The 16,731-nt window shown below is 33.3% G+C and overlaps 1 long non-coding RNA gene across 1 annotated transcript; it reads left to right on the forward strand.

Annotated features, from left to right (window-relative positions):
- The first annotated feature begins 1,921 nt into the window (after nucleotides 1-1,921).
- LOC143072329 (uncharacterized) lies at nucleotides 1,922-11,436 on the forward strand. Its single transcript, XR_012977139.1, has 3 exons — nucleotides 1,922-2,033; nucleotides 10,013-10,076; nucleotides 11,006-11,436. It is a non-coding gene; the product is annotated as an uncharacterized LOC143072329 (long non-coding RNA).
- The last annotated feature ends 5,295 nt before the right edge of the window (nucleotides 11,437-16,731 follow it).

Raw genomic sequence — 16,731 nt, forward strand, 5'->3', positions numbered from 1 at the left:
TATGGAATAACCGTTTCACAAATGATATCGGATATATCTCAACAGTAATCATATAATGGCAGAATGTAAGCATTAAAATAGATAATACGTATAATATGCATAGGTAAATGTTTATTTATCTTTTGTAATAAATTGATTCTATTTGATATTGTACATGACATTTTATCAATTTGCTCATTCCAATTTAGGTTTTTGTCATTATATAAACCAAGAAGTTTTTCACAAACTACAGTCTCTATTTGTTCATTTGAAATATTGATATCTAAACTATTTCCAGTTGAACAAAGCCTTTGTTTTGAACGAATACTCATTGATTTACACTTTTTGGCATTTAATTTCATACAATTTTGCGAGCACCAGTTTTCAATTACATGAATATCATTTTGAAGGTTAGAAGTTAACTGAAGTACATCATTACCTTTACTATGTAATGTAGAATCATCTGCATATAAATCTATTTATGAATGTTCTATGTTAAATGGTAAATCATTGATATATAAAATAAATAATAGAGGCCCTAGGATAGAGCCTTGTGGTACACCAGTTTTTATGTACTTAGTAGTAGGCATGGCGTTATTGACCTTAACTTGTTGGCTTCGTTTAAACAAGTATGACTTAAACCAGTCTAGTGTGCAATTTAAAGCATAATAATATTTAAGTTTTTTCAATAAAATTATATGATTAACCAGATCAAAAGCTTTCTTTAAATTTAAAAATTTAACTCCATTTATTTCTCCATTATCTATATTTTCTAACCATTCATCTACTAGTTTAGTAAGTGCAGTAGTGCACGAATGTTTAGGTCTGAAACCTGACTGTGTAGTATTAAGAAGGTCATTACTATTAAAACATATATTCAAACTATTAGCTAAATGTCGTTCTATGATAAGCCATAGAATGTCTAAAAATATATAAGGAATTAGCACCTAAGTATTTTATCATTATTCGCTAATTTTACAACAATCATCAATACCAGCTGAATACCTGATGAATGGACAACAGCGTTTGTACATTTGAGCTACTCATTCTCTCTAAGATGTTCTAACATATAGTATGCTCCAACATTATGCGTAACCGGCTGGATTAATATAATATCATTAATGCTTTTCGTAAATATCGCAGTTGCAACTTTGTGCTGTCATCACCTTTAGTTTATATGTTGTGTTTTGTGTACTTTTGTTTGTCTTTTTGTCTGTTTGTTCTTTTAGTCTTCTTGGTGTTTTTTTGTGTTTTTAGTCATGGCGTTGTCAGTTTATTTTCGACTTGTAAGTTTGAGCGTCCCTGTGGTAACTTTCGCCTATCTTTTAATATTTTAAATAATAGTAAAACATCATACTGAATGAGTGAGAATATTTTCCATTGTAAAAAGGGAAAAAAAATCACGTCTACTTGAGAGGGACTGATTTTTCAGAGAAGAATTAAGCGGTATGATATTTAAAGCAGACTGAGTGTAGATATTTTGCTTTTGAAAGGCCTAAGTTTTTCTCTCCATGGTTTTATTGCACTTGAAATGATTTCAAACTAAATGACATATCGTAAAGATAAGATAAAACATTATTATGATTATTCGTTTGTAGACCTTAGTCGGAAGAAATAGAAAAAGATTGATTGAATACATTCTGAACCAAAAAAATCTTATGAAATCATTCGGATAATACAGGTTTTAAAAACAATATGCACCGGTTTTCAACTTTAAAACATTTAAATTTAAAAAAAAAGCCGCTGGAATGTTCTTTGTTTATTATATTTGGAACAATTAAATTGTCACTCACTGAGTTCATTTTTCATTTAACTTAAAGATATTTATAAATAAACATTACCAAAAATTATAAATACAAAAATCCACCGAGGTTATGTTTTGTCAATGTTAAATATAATGAGTCAACGTGTTTGCTTTTCATTGGACGCTTAACTGCTATATAGTCTTAACTGGCCACCCTCTGATTGATACTTCGACACAAATATAGATAGGTTCGAAACAACTACAGGGGTCCAGCTTACTATATAGTGTGGTCATTCAAAACATATCAAAGGTAAGTTTTTATATCTTCATCAAAATTTTGTTATCATTACCGGTGTTTTTGCAAACCGGTAATTATCTAATTTGTAGGGATTTGGTATGCAATGCTATCCATAAAGATTCTGTATCTACGACGGAATACTTTATAAACCGTGTTTTATATAGATATTGATAAAATGAACATTCCAAGAGTACCCCAAAAAATATCCAAGAATAGATGCTACCTCATAAGCAATTAATATCCATACTTAAATATTCGTATTGAATTCATTTCATTTGCCCTACGCGCTTTATATGTTGATTTTAAAAAAAAATCAATACTATTTATTTATTGGGTCATTGTGTTACATTTCTCTCCTTTCAAGAGAAATATAGGCGAGATAAAGGTCCACTTTACTTAAAATTACATTTTGCAGCTCTCTTATACATGTTAAGTACTTCCAAATAAACACAAAAGTCTAACATTTGTAGCTTATATACACTAGGTCTGTAAACAGTGATACATGCCTACTAATAAGTTTATTTCTATATTTTCGATGTTTGATGATTTTAAATAATTAATCGATAATGATATGATTGAAACATTTAACCTAGTACTATGTTTGTTAGGGTTGTTCATCCCATTATGTCAATATAAAAACAATAATGAATAACTGTCATACAAGTGGGAGGTTTTACTAACTACACAACTTTGTAAACAAAAACAAAACAAAGCCATATATCTATATTGTATATTATAGTATTTATACATTAACATTTTCCGTCCTCCGATAATGGCACTACAACAGCAAATTACAAGCTTTGTATCGACAGCTAATGTTGGCAAACTATCTGCCACACAGGAAAATGACGATTCTGTATTTAGTGACTCAACACCCGCAAAACCAAAATCTGCAAAACGCCCGCATACATGTCTATCTAGCGATGGAGATCACAGTCTATGCATTGAAACAGAATTAAATGAAATAAGAAATTCCATGAAAAACATATTGAAAAAAGAAGATGTTAAATTGATAGTCACAAAAACTGTAACAAGCTTACTTACCCAAATGAAAAAAGAGATGAAAAAAGAATTAAAAAAAGAAATGATGGTCGACATTCAAACTAACCAAGAGAAAGTAGAACAACACTTTAAATCAGAGGTATCTAGGCTAAGTGCAAGAATTGATAGCGTAGAATTTGACAATGCAAACATTTTAGAAAAAAACGCAAGCCTTCATAAAGAAAACAGACTACTGAAAGAAGAAATTGAAAATACGGGTAGGCGAGCAACTGATGCAATGCAATTATCTTATTGGAATGAACAATATTCAAGGAAGAAAAACGTTAAAATATTTGACTTTCCAGAAAAAAGGGGGGAAAAATTGCCTCATAATTTTCTTAATGAGATAGGTAAACTGGACGTTAAAATTGACCCATCAGAAATTGTAGCAGCACACAGGATTCCGGGAAAACCGGGCAAACCTATGCCAATTCTAGTAAAATTTCTCCACATGGAATCTAAAATTGCTTTACTCCGAAATAGAAAACTAATCAACGAGAAGCTGGAAGTTCGGATTTCTGATGATGTCACAAGATTAAACCAAGGACTTCTTAATCGGTTATACCTACATGAGGATGTTACCAGTGCGTGGTATTTCAACGGACACATATATGGCACTGACAATAATGGAGAACGACATCGTTTTGACATTTATGACAACATAAGGCAGAAACTCAAATCATAGAATATTTTAGATTCGTAATGTCCATTTAATATTTGATGTTCATTCACTTCAAGCTATTTAAAGTTGTTACTAGTTTTTTGTTGTTATTCCTATAGTATTTTTGTTTTTTTCCTATTGAATATTGATTTAACATAAGAGTTGAAAGTATGAATATTTGTATTGTAGCCAGAATTATCTGAATTTAATTTATTTTTTATCAAAACACACATTGAAAATACACTTTATAAAGATTATTGGTAGGAATTAATCGTTTTTTACTGTGATTATTAACTCAAAAACTTAAATGGCACTACACTGATATGCAAAAGTGCACCCAATATTGCGTATTCTATGAAATATAAGTAAAATCTTAATTACTCTACACGACAAGATCTAAACTTAAAAACGAACACTATTACTTGTGTTTTCTTGGTCCGTTTAGATACTTTGATAAAACTAGTCTGATAACATGGAATTATGAACCAGTTAGAGATAAACCTTATATGTATGCATAAACATACTAGCATGCAATTTATTTGAAACAGGCTTTCTCCAAACAGAATTCTTTTTCCCTTTCCAAATAGTGAGCAAAATAAACAGTACACAAGCAGGATAACATTGTAATTAATAACAAATAGAGGTAAATCAGTTCTGACTATAAGTATATGTGTAAATGCAGTTCAAAGGTTTTTTAACCTTATAATTCCCATTTGAACTAGTACATGTAGCTACAACTTCAACATGGTGAAAGGTGATAGGTCATGGGTTCACATGTACTTTTAGATAGTTCATTATTAAAATTACGGATCATCTTTTATGTGTATGCAAAAATAACTTCTTTATACAGATTCGTGAAATCTGGGTATGCTCATACTTAAAAATTGGCACTCTTCTTACAATATTTTATGCAAAATAAAGAGAATGTACATGTACATGTTCATGGAAATGTCGTAAATCTGTGCCGCTTAAAAATTCAGGCAGGAAACCTATGATTCCCGCTATCCATTTAAAACTTGAAAGTACTCTATTATAAGACAATCAATGTTATAGTACATGTACCTGTTTTTGATTCTCGATAACTAAAAAATTGGAGACTTGCATATACAGTTAAGATGGAGTCAGCAATATTTTTATATATATATATGCATGTACATGTACATGTATAGATGTATGTTCTGGTTTCAGCAAATGTATGTGGGGGCACATGTGTGTATATGTTTATATGTGTTTTGTTTACATTGTGTGAAAACAAGTTTATCATGTTTATGTGTTGTTAAATATTCTGTGTTGTTTGTTTTTCTTCACTTACTTTTTTCTTCAGTTTTTCCATTATGATGTTTATTATTATTAATTCATCTTAGTTTGTCTATCTGCTCCTTTATACAAACGATACAAATTTAAAATTTAAAACGAGCAAATTGAAAAACAAAAAAATTGGAGATTTACAGAACTTTTATGATATATTTTTTATTTCTATTTTAGCACAAAAGTAATTGCTCATTCTATTTATAGCATGGTGCTTTCGACAAAAAATCTTTGGGGGGTGGGGGTAACTTTAAGTAAAAAATTGAAACATTGTGAAACAACTTTTACGTATTATAGATGCATATGTGTATATTTTGTTGATGCTGCTTTGATATATTGTGCTTGTAGATATTTATATTATTTATGCTACTCATTTTTAAACACTTTATTATATTATGTCGACTATAACTATTGGTAGCGTAAACTGCAGGGGTTTATCAGAAACAGTCAAAAGAATTGATATATTTACAAAATATAAGGACTTATATGATATAACTATATTAGTAGACACCCATAGCACATCTGAAAAAGAAAAACAATGGCTTCATGAATGGGGATATGTGGGGAAATTTAGTTCTTATTCTAGTAAAAGTAGAGGGGTAGCTATTCTTTTCAAAAATACTTTTGAATTCAAGATCCATGAGGAAACTATAGACCTGATGGATAATTTTATTATACTAGATATCACCATTCAGGACTACCGTATAACTTTGGCAGCTATATATGGACCGAATAATGATGACCCAGTCTTTTTTGAGAACATAAAACACAAAATATCCCACTATGGCAATTCGTCAATTGTAGTAGCGGGAGATTGGAATGTTGTTCAAGATTATGACATGGACACATTACATTATAGAAATGAAAATAACCCCCAGTCAAAAGCCAAGATTCATGAGGTTATGCATGAACTAGATTTATTAGATATATGGCGCCAGCAGCACCCTTTTGATAATAGGTACTCATGGCGGGGTCCAAATCACAAACAAAGTCGTTTGGACTATTTCATGATTACCTCGGATATAGAAGCATTTGTAGTTTCATCAGATATAGGGATAAGTTATAGATCAGATCATTCTCCTGTATTGATTAATTTAAGGTTTTCTAGTCAGATAAGAGGGAAGGGTACATGGAAATTTAATAACAGTCTTTTGAGGGAAACTGAATTTATTGATAAAGTAAAAGGGGACATCAAAACTGTCATTGAAGAATACGAGTCTGATCCATCTATGGATATTGAGACAGAGGATAAACAGTTTAATATAAGCTATCAGCTTTTATGGGATATGATTAAGATGAAAGTCCGTGGATCTGCAATCTCATTTTCGTCTTTCCAGAAAAAAGAAGGAAATAAAAAAGAAAAAGAATTACTATATAAGATATCATTATTAGATGAAAAACTTTTGGAGAATAACTTGCCATCAGTATACCAAGAAAGGGAAGGGATCGAACTAGAATTAAAAATATTGAGGGAAAAAAATGTAAAAGGGATAATAACAAGAGCTAAGGCAAGATGGCAAGTAGAGGGGGAGAAGGGAAGTAACTATTTTTGTAATTTGGAAAAAAAACATTACACAGAAAAAATTATTCCTAAACTTATTTTGGAGGACGAGACTGAGATAACAGATCCCATTACTATTAGAAATGAACAAAAACAGTTTTATAAAAAATTATATACTAGTTGTAAACCATTGTTACTGAAAACTCACAGGGACACATTTCTTCAACATGATAATCCTTTTATTACAAAACCGAATGAGGAAGAGGTGGGTTCCTGTGGGGGACCTTTAACAATGCAAGAATGTTTGTCTTCTCTTAAACTTATGAAGAACTCCAAATCACCTGGTATAGATGGATTTACTGTTGAGTTTTATAAATTCTTTTGGAATGATATTAAAATACCACTGGTAAGATGTTTAAATGAGGCTTTAGAATATGGAAAGTTCTCAATCACACAAAGGCAGGGACTCATTACTTGTATACCAAAGGAGGGTAAGTCAAAATTTTATTTAAAGAACTGGCGACCTATCACACTTTTGTGTGTAGACTATAAGATAGCTACAGCAAGTTTAGCAAATAGACTAAAAAAGGTGCTGGTAAATATAATTAGTCAAACACAAAAAGGATTTCTTAAAGGTAGGTATATAGGCGATTGTACTAGATTTATTTATGATCTGATGGAAAAGATGGAGGAAGACGACATTCCTGGACTTTTACTTTTAGTCGATTTTGAAAAAGCTTTCGACACGGTCGAATGGTCTTTTATACTAGAGGCTTTGCAGTTTTATGGCTTTGACCATACATTTATAAGTTGGATTAAGGCATGCTACTGTGATGCCTCTAGTGCAGTGTTAAACAACGGATATATTTCAGAATTATTTTCATTGAAAAGAGGGGTTCGTCAAGGGGATCCTCTGTCTCCTTATTTATTTATATTAGTTTTGGAACTACTTAGTGCAGCTATTAAAAATGACCCTGATGTTGCTGGGGTATCAATTAATGACTCTGAATTTTTATTGAGTCAGTATGCTGATGATTCTTCCCTAGTCCTGGATGGTGACCAAAAGTCTCTAAATGAATGCCTCAATTTGTTTGATAAATTTTCAGAATGTGCTGGACTTAGGTGTAATGTTGACAAAACTGAAGCCATATGGATTGGGTCAAAAAACGGTAGTATGGAAAAACTTTTGCCAGAAAAAAATCTTGTTTGGAACCTTTCTGGGAGGTTCAAACTATTAGGTATATGGTTTGAGCTTGCTAAAAGGGATAAGACTCTATGTAATTTTACAGCCAAGATAAACAGTATCAAGTCACTTCTTAATACTTGGGCTTATAGAGAACTAACATATATTGGGAGGGTGGTTGTTATTAAAACTTTAGCACTTCCCATTTTGGTTCAAGTTCTGACTGTCCTTCCTAACCCCCCAGATGGGGTTTTGAAGGAGATTCAAAATATATTTTTCAATTTTTTATGGAAAGGAAAACCAGATAAAGTGAAAAGAACAGTGGTTATGTCCGAACACTGTGATGGCGGTCTTAAGATGCCTAATATTTACTATTTTTGTTATAGTGTAAAAATGTCTTGGCTGTATAAATTACTAGACCCCCAAAATTATTCTCCTTGGAAAGTTTTGCTGCTTAGTTATATACAAAAATTTGGGGGGGACAAAATTTTACATTTAAGTAAGGAAGGATTGCTTTATTTAGCAAAAAAAGTCAATCCCTTTTGGCATGATATCCTGGTAAATTTGTCAAAATTGAAAAATAAGTTGAAAGTTGAAAACAATACCGATATTCTGGCCCAGTCCATATGGCTAAATCCAAACATCAAAATGGATGGCAAGATGATTTTGAAGGGTAAATATATTGAAAATTGTATATTTTTATCAATGATCTGGTGTCGGATAATAATACATTATTCTCATATGAAGAATTTGAGAAAAAGTATAATATCAAGACTAATTTTGTAGAGTTTTATGGTATTTTAAGTGCTATTCCAAATAGATAGAAAAGTAGGATAGAAGGTAGTTCTAAACTTGATAATATTGAAAATAAATTAGTAGATAAAGTTAAAAAAGAACCAAAATCTTGTAAATTTTTCTATAATTTATTTCTGGAGGATAATAAAGTATTATCACTATCTTCCCGTAACAAATGGGAAATAGACTTAAATATACAGATTGAAGATTGGAATGCTATTTATTCCATGCCCTTCATTATAACAAGAAATTCGTTTTTACAAAATTTTCAATTTAAGATTGTTCATAGAATTTTACCATGTAATTCCTTTTTATATAAATGTAAATTAAAAGAAACTGAACTTTGTACATTTTGTTCAGAAGTTAGAGAAAATATTTTTCACATTTTTTGGGAATGTAATGTAACAAAAAACTTCTGGTTTTCCATTATAGATTGGATTAGAAATTATGACATCTTCTTGCCTTTTAGTGCAAAAGAGGTCATTTTAGGTGTGTCTGAGGATTTTGTCAACAGTAAAACAGTTAATAATATTTTGTTGTTACTTAAATACTATATATACAAATGTAGATGTAAGAGCGTATTGCCCACAAAATATGGTGGGATAGAATATCTAAAGTATTGGATCAAAATAGAAAAATACTCTGTATGTTTCTTAACCCCTACACAAAAAATAAAATTGGATCAGAAGTGGCAATTGTTAGAAGCAGCATTAAATTAACAAAATCAATTGTAATATTTATATCTTATTATACCATTATGATTTAATTGACCATACAAGTGTTATTTAACTTTTTATACTTGTGTCTAATACTGTATTATGTAATTTCACATGTTTCATCTTCAAAAATAAAATAATTACAAAAAAAACTACAAAACTAGAAACAAAGAAAGACACACTATAAAATATCAATTGAAATGGCTTAACTCAATCAAAAGACATTTTATTACAAGTGAACATACACTGAACGAATAGATTTGATCTATGACACAATGTAAACAAAAAATCAATAAATTAAGGGATCTATAGGTTAGCGCTATAAAACCAGGTTTATTCCACCATTTCCTACATTTGAAAATGCCTGTACCAAGTCAGGAATATGACAGTTATTGTCCATTCGTTTATTATGCGTTTTGTTATTTGATTTTGCCATGTGATTATGGACTTTCCGAATTGATTTTCCTCTAAGTTCAGTATTTTTGTGATTTTACTTTTTAAGTATTAAATAGTATTATACCGCTGTGAAATGTTAAACAATTTTAGAAAAAAAACCAATAAACCGCCATAGCAATAATATTTTACACAGGTACATGTAAATGAAAATAATTTTGTTGTTAGGTATACAGTTTATCGGGAGAAAGGAAATATTTTTACAAAAAGAATAATATTGAAAGAATATGTTACTAAATTAAAGTTATCTTGCATAGGTCGTACGCACTTGATAAATATGCAGCAGGTAAATATATAACTGTTTAAATAATCTTTCAGGTTCATTATTTTCAGAATGGCAAAGAAAATTCCCATGTGTGTGTGTGTATCTTGCTGTTAACTACTCCAGTTTGTCATGGTATGTTTAATTAGATTTAAAAAAAAAAAAGAAGGCATTGGTATATAAATGATCGTCATGCAAAGTATTATTGGTCAAAACTGATTAAACCGTATATAACTCCCTTTCGATTTTACTATCAATTTCCGGCTAGTCGTTGCAGATCTCTGAGTTCAGATATTTGAACGTCAGATTTCAGGCAATTCTTATTTTTCGCTCACACGTTTGATTTTATCATTAGGAAGGGTCCTTAGGGGACTTTCTGTTTTCAATTTTTCCTTTGAGTTCGATATTTTTGTTATTTTATTTTTTCACCCAATTATGCAAAGACCGATTACTTGAAAGTTGACAATGTTTTTCAATATGTAGAAGGCCTCTCAGTTTTGTGCAGTTACTTTTATTTTATTATTGATAGTTTTGAAATCTATTTCATTATATAACATTTTTTGGAAGAACTCAAAATGCGGTATATGGATTTGTGAATTTCAAGACCTATTAAGCTCATAAATGGAGATACATGTATACATGTATACAATTTGATGATGAAATATAAAACCCGATTTTCAGATCAAGTTTGCGATTTTTGTTTGTTTGAAGTCGTTGAAAAGGAAAGGTCCACGTTTTAAATAATTTTATTCGCGACGATATATAAATTCGCATTATTTTTCTGATAAATTGATCGCAAAATTTAGTTGGTGTACAGTATATCAAATTTAAAAGAAGCTGTTTATAAAAAATGATGTCACATTTAGCAAAGACGTATGTTTTATACACCGATGTATCTGGGTGTGTCTGTCATAGAAACAACTCAAAAACAGTTATATAAACTCACACAAAAAAAGATTTGTCAGATTTTAAACTTGTCCAATCACTTCTTTTTCCAAATTAGTTTGTAGGATACTCATTGATAAAACAATAACAAAATGATGATATCATTTTTTACATTGTAGCTTTGACCTTTGGAGAGTTTTTAGCAGGAGCGGCTGGTGTTGTAGCTGCACCGTTTGTTATACCAGCGGCACTTGGAGCGGCAGGTTTTACTGCTACATGAATTGCAGCAGGCTCATTGGGAGCAGCTGCGATGTCAGCCTCTGCACCTGTCGCCACCGGGAGCGTTGTTGCAATTGCTCAGTCCATAGGGGCAACGGGGGCTATTGGATTGACAGGGAAGGCCATCGGTGGTGGGGCAGCTTACGCTGCCTATCGCACCACAAGGGATCGTGATTAACTTTTATTATACTTTCCAATGAACCAGTTTATTTTATTGATTTGTATATAAAGTGTAGTTACCACTCATTCGATCAGTGTTATTGTGAATGATTTATGAAGTAACTTTTACGACTGATTATTTTTTTATGTTTGTAATTCATTTATTTGGTAACTTTTGTCACTGATTTGTATCGGTGTAGTATGGACGTCAAGTTGGTTACCTATTCCCTATTCCCTATTCGTTACCTATTCCCTATTCCCTATTCGTTACCTATTCGTTACCTATTCCCTATTCCCTATTCGTTACCTATTCGTTACCTATTCCCTATTCCCTATTCGTTACCTATTCGTTACCTATTCCCTATTCCCTATTCGTTACCTATTCGAACAAAGTTTGGAGACTTATTGTTTTTGCTCAGTTCTTATTATTTTTATTATTCTTCTTCTTCCTCTTCTTCCTCTTCTTCTTCCGCCACTTTAAAAATGAACTTGTCCGCAGCATTTCTCCAAAACTACTTGTCAGATTTACTTAGGGTTTCATAAAATGTTAGACTAATATGTCTAGGTGAGCCATCAATCGTTCATTTGTGCATTGGGGTCTATTAAGGGGTATTTTTTGGGGGGGCGGGGGCAGAAAGAAGGGAGGGGTTTACTATAGAACCCTATGGGATTTTATTTTCTAAAATTTTCAAATGAATATAACTTGATAGATACATGCAGTCTACAGAAATGATTAAAGGACAATAAAACAAATCACATGAAATATAGGGGAGTCCATGGGGGTCATACCTACCCCTTTCAATTCGAGAATATGCTTTTAACTTGTAAACGGTCCAGATCCCCACCCCTAAACCATATATATTCTTGTATGGGACAATAAAACTAATCAAATGAAATTAAATAAAAGTTCCTGGGGGTCACCCCCACCCCGTTCAATTTGAGAATGTACTATTATCTTGTAAACGGTTCAGATCCCCACCCCTAAACCATATATATTCTTGAAAAGGACGATAAAACAAATCAAATGAAATTAAATGGAAGTCCCTGGGGGTCATCCCCACCCCGCTCAATTTTAGAATGTGGTATTATCTTGTAAACGGTCCAGATCCCCACCCCTAAACCATATATATTCTTGTAGGGGACAATAAAAAATAATCAAATAAAATTAAATGGAAGTTCCTTGGGGTCACCCCCACCCCGTTCAATTTTTAAATGTACTATTATCTTGGTAATGGTCCAGATCCCCACCACTAAACCATATATATTCTTGTAGGGGACAATAAAACAAATGAAATGAAATAAAAGGAAAGTCCCTAGGGGGTCACCCCCCCCCTTTTGTTTGAAAACTTGTAAACGGTCAACATCCCCACCCCTAAACTATATATATTCTTGTAAGGGACAATAAAACTAATCAAATGAAATTAAATGGAAGTTCCTTGGGGTCAACCCCACCCCGTTCAATTTGAGAATGTACTATTATCGTGTAAATGGTCCAGATCCCCACCCCTCAACCATATATGTTCTTGTAGGGGACAATAAAACAAATAAAATGAGATAAAAGGGAAGTCCTGAGGGGGTCATCCCACCCCCTCTTGTTTGAAAACTTGTAAACGGTCAACATCCCCACCCCTAAACCATATATATTCTTGTAGGGGACAATAAAACAAATAAAATGAAATGTAGGTAAAGTCCCTGGGGGTCACCACCACCCCCTCCTGTTTGAATACTTGTAAATGGTGGAGATCCCCACCAGTAAGCCATATATATTCTTGTATGGGACAAAAAATCAAATCAAATGAACATGGGACCATATGAATAGCGAGTTATGGGAGCTTTGTTTGGGAGACTTCGTTACAGCATCCTGTTACAATTACTTCTTGTTGTTTATACTCTTATATCTGGTAATAGTTCTAAATTTGTTGAGGTAAAATGATCTTTTTATGACCTATTTATATGTGTTTGTGCTCAACCGATCCTTTTACTTTATGTTCGATACTCATTTGTTCCTTATTTGATTTTTATACGTTCTACCTTTTAACTGCTTTATGTCCGTATGTTTGAAGATGGATCTTGGTTCGAAAAAAAAAAGATGTGGTAAGATTGCCAATGAGACAACAACCCACAATAGACCAAAATGACACAAAAACTATCAACTATAGGTCAATGTACGGCCTACAACAATGAGCATAGCCCAAACCGTGTAGTCACCTATAAAAGGCCCAGATATGACAATTTCAAACAATTCAAACAACAAAACTAACGGCCGTATTTCATATACAAAAAAATAAACGGAAAACAAATATGTAACACAAAAACAAACGATAACTACTTAATTTCAGGCTCTTGTCTAGGGACAGGCAAATACTAACATAATGTGGTGGGGTTAAACATGTTAGCAGGGTGTACATCGTTTCGGAGCATGCTATTACCTTGTTTAATTCGTTCCATCACTCGCTTATAATTCGCTTATAATTCGTGTATCATACGTTGCACCTTTTAAAACATGATTTTCAATTGTTTTGTTGTCTCTGGTGGTAGATTTGGGTTCTTAGAGGTGATATAACTCTATAAGCGCATATGTACCCGTTCCAGGGCTCGGATAATACCCTGTTAAATATTCGTTACTTATTCGCTTTTAATACGTTTGTTGTACGTTGCACCTTTTAGAAAAGGATTTTCAATTGTGTTCATATCTCTGGTGGTAATAATGTGTTCTTATAGATGAAATCTCCCTATTAGCGCGTATGTACCCGTTCCAGCGCTCGGATAATACCCTGTTACTTATTCGTTCCTTATTCGCTTTTAATGCGCGGGGTAAGTATACGTTGCACCTTGAAATAAATCGTTTTTTAATTGTGTTCATGTCTCTGGTGGTAACAATATGTTCTTAGAGGCGAAATGACCCTATTAGAGCGCATGTACCCGTTCCAGCGCTCGGTTAATACCCTGTTACCTATTCGTTACCTATTCGTTACCTATAATTCACTTATAATACGTTTGTTGTACGTTGCACCTTTTAGAAAAGGATTTTCACTTGTGTTCATGTCTCTGGTGATAACAATGTGTAATTAGAGATGAAATGACCCTATTAGCGTGCATGTACCCGTTCCAGCGCTCGGTTAATACCCTGTTACCTATTCGTTACCTATTCGTTACTTATTCGCTTTTAATACGTTTGTTGTACGTTGCACCTTCAAGAAACGGATTTTCAATTGTTCATGTCTCTTGTGGTAATAATGTGTTCTTATAGATGAAATATCCCTATTAGCGCATATTACCCGTTCCAGCGCTCGGATAATACCCGGTTACTTATTCGTTCCTTATTCGCTTTTAATGCGCAGGGTATACGTTGCACCTTGAAATAAATCGTTTTTTAATTGTGTTCGTGTCTCTGGTGGTAACAATGTGTAATTAGAGATGAAATGACCCTATTAGCGTGCATGTACCCGTTCCAGCGCTCGGTAAATACCCTGTTACCTATTTGTTACCTATTCGTTACCTATTCACTTATAATACATTTGTTGTACGTTGCACCTTTTAGAAAAGGATTTTCAATTGTGTTCATGTCTTTGGTGGTAACAATGTGTTTTTAGAGATGAAATGACCCTATTAGCGCGCATGTACCCGTTCCATCGCTCGGTTAATACCCTGTTACCTATTCGTTACCTATTCGTTACCTATTCAGTTATTATACATTTGTTGTACGTTGCACCTTTTAGAAAAGGATTTTCAATTGTGTCCATTTCTCTGGTAGTAACAATGTGTTCTAAGAGATGAAATGACCCTATTAGCGCGCATGTACCCGTTCCATCGCTCGGTTAATACCCTGTTACCTATTCGATACCTATTCACTTATAATACGTTTGTTGTACGTTGCACCTATTAGAAAAGGATTTTCAATTGTGTTCATATCTCTTGTGGTAATAATGTGTTCTTATAGATGAAATACCCCTATTAGCGCATATTACCCGTTCCAGGGCTCGGATAATACCCGGTTACTTATTCGTTCCTTATTCGCTTTTAATGCTTAGGGTATACGTTGCACCTTGAAATAAATCGTTTTTTAATTGTGTTCGTGTCTCTGGTGGTAACAATGTGTTCTTAGAGATGAAATGACCCTATTAGCGCGCGTGTACCCGTTCCAGCGCTCGGTTAATACTCTGTTACCTATTCGTTACCTATTCACTTATAATACGTTTGTTGTACGTTGCACCTTTTAGAAAAGGATTTTCAATTGTGTCCATGTCTCTGGTGGTAACAATGTGTTCTTAGAGATGAAATGACCCTATTAGCGCGCATGTACCCGTTCCATCGCTCGGTTAATACCCTGTTACCTATTCGTTACTTATTCGCTTATAATACGTTTGTTGTACGTTGCACCTTTTAGAAAAAGATTTTTATTTGTGTTCATGTCTCTGGTGGTAACAATGTGTTCTTAGAGATGAAATAACCCTTTTAGCGCGTATGTACCCGTTCCAGCGCTCGGCTAATACCTTGTTACCTATTCGTTACTTCTTATTTCAAGGTGCAACGCATAGCACGCGTATTTAAAGCGAATAAGGAACGAATAAGTAACAGGGTATCAGTCGAGCGCTGAAACGGGTACATATGTTCGATTAAGGTTATTTCACCTCTAAGAACCGACAGTTACCACCAGAGACACAAAAATATTTCTTTTTAAAGTGCAACGCATTACACACGTTTTAAAGGCGAATAAGGAACGAATAAGTAACAGGATATCACTGAGCGGTGAAATGGGTACATATGCGCTAGTAGGGTTTTTTCAACTCAGATCAGAGAACACATAATTACCACCAGAGACGTGAAAGCAATCGATAATCGATTTATTTCAAGGTGCAACGTATACCACGCGTATTTAAAGCGAATAAGGAACGAATAAGTAACAGGGTATCAGCCGAGCGCTGAAACGGGTACATATGTTCTATTAGGGTTATTTCACCTCTAAAAACCGACAGTTACCACCAAAGACACAAACATATTTCTTTTTTTAAAGTGTAACGCATAACACACGTTTTATTTTTTAATTTAAACATATTTATTCATAGCGGATTGGGAAACAAGTTTTGCAACTTATATTTACCCCTTTCCACTTTTCGGGTGCGAGTGCTGACTTGTAGCGGCATCAGCCTACTCTTTTTCGAAATCTACAAGGGTGTCTTCAACGTGCAAGAGATATGGCTCTCTCTTATTACGGGTCAGCCATTTATCGTCCCCTTCCGACGGACCATCATCGTTTCCTGAAGACCATAGTCGCAAATGGTGTCAAGGGAGAGCCGAAAATTGAGTTCCTGAAATTTTCATCCCGAACGGGAATCGAACCAGGAACCATTGTGTTAGTAGTCCGATGCACTAACCGCTACAACACGTTTTATAAGCGAATAAGAAACGAATAAGTAACAGGGTATCAGTGTTGCGCTGAAACGGGTACATATGCGCTAATAGGGTT

Source organism: Mytilus galloprovincialis, chromosome 4 (assembly GCF_965363235.1).
Source record: "Mytilus galloprovincialis chromosome 4, xbMytGall1.hap1.1, whole genome shotgun sequence".
Taxonomy (NCBI): domain Eukaryota; kingdom Metazoa; phylum Mollusca; class Bivalvia; order Mytilida; family Mytilidae; genus Mytilus; species Mytilus galloprovincialis.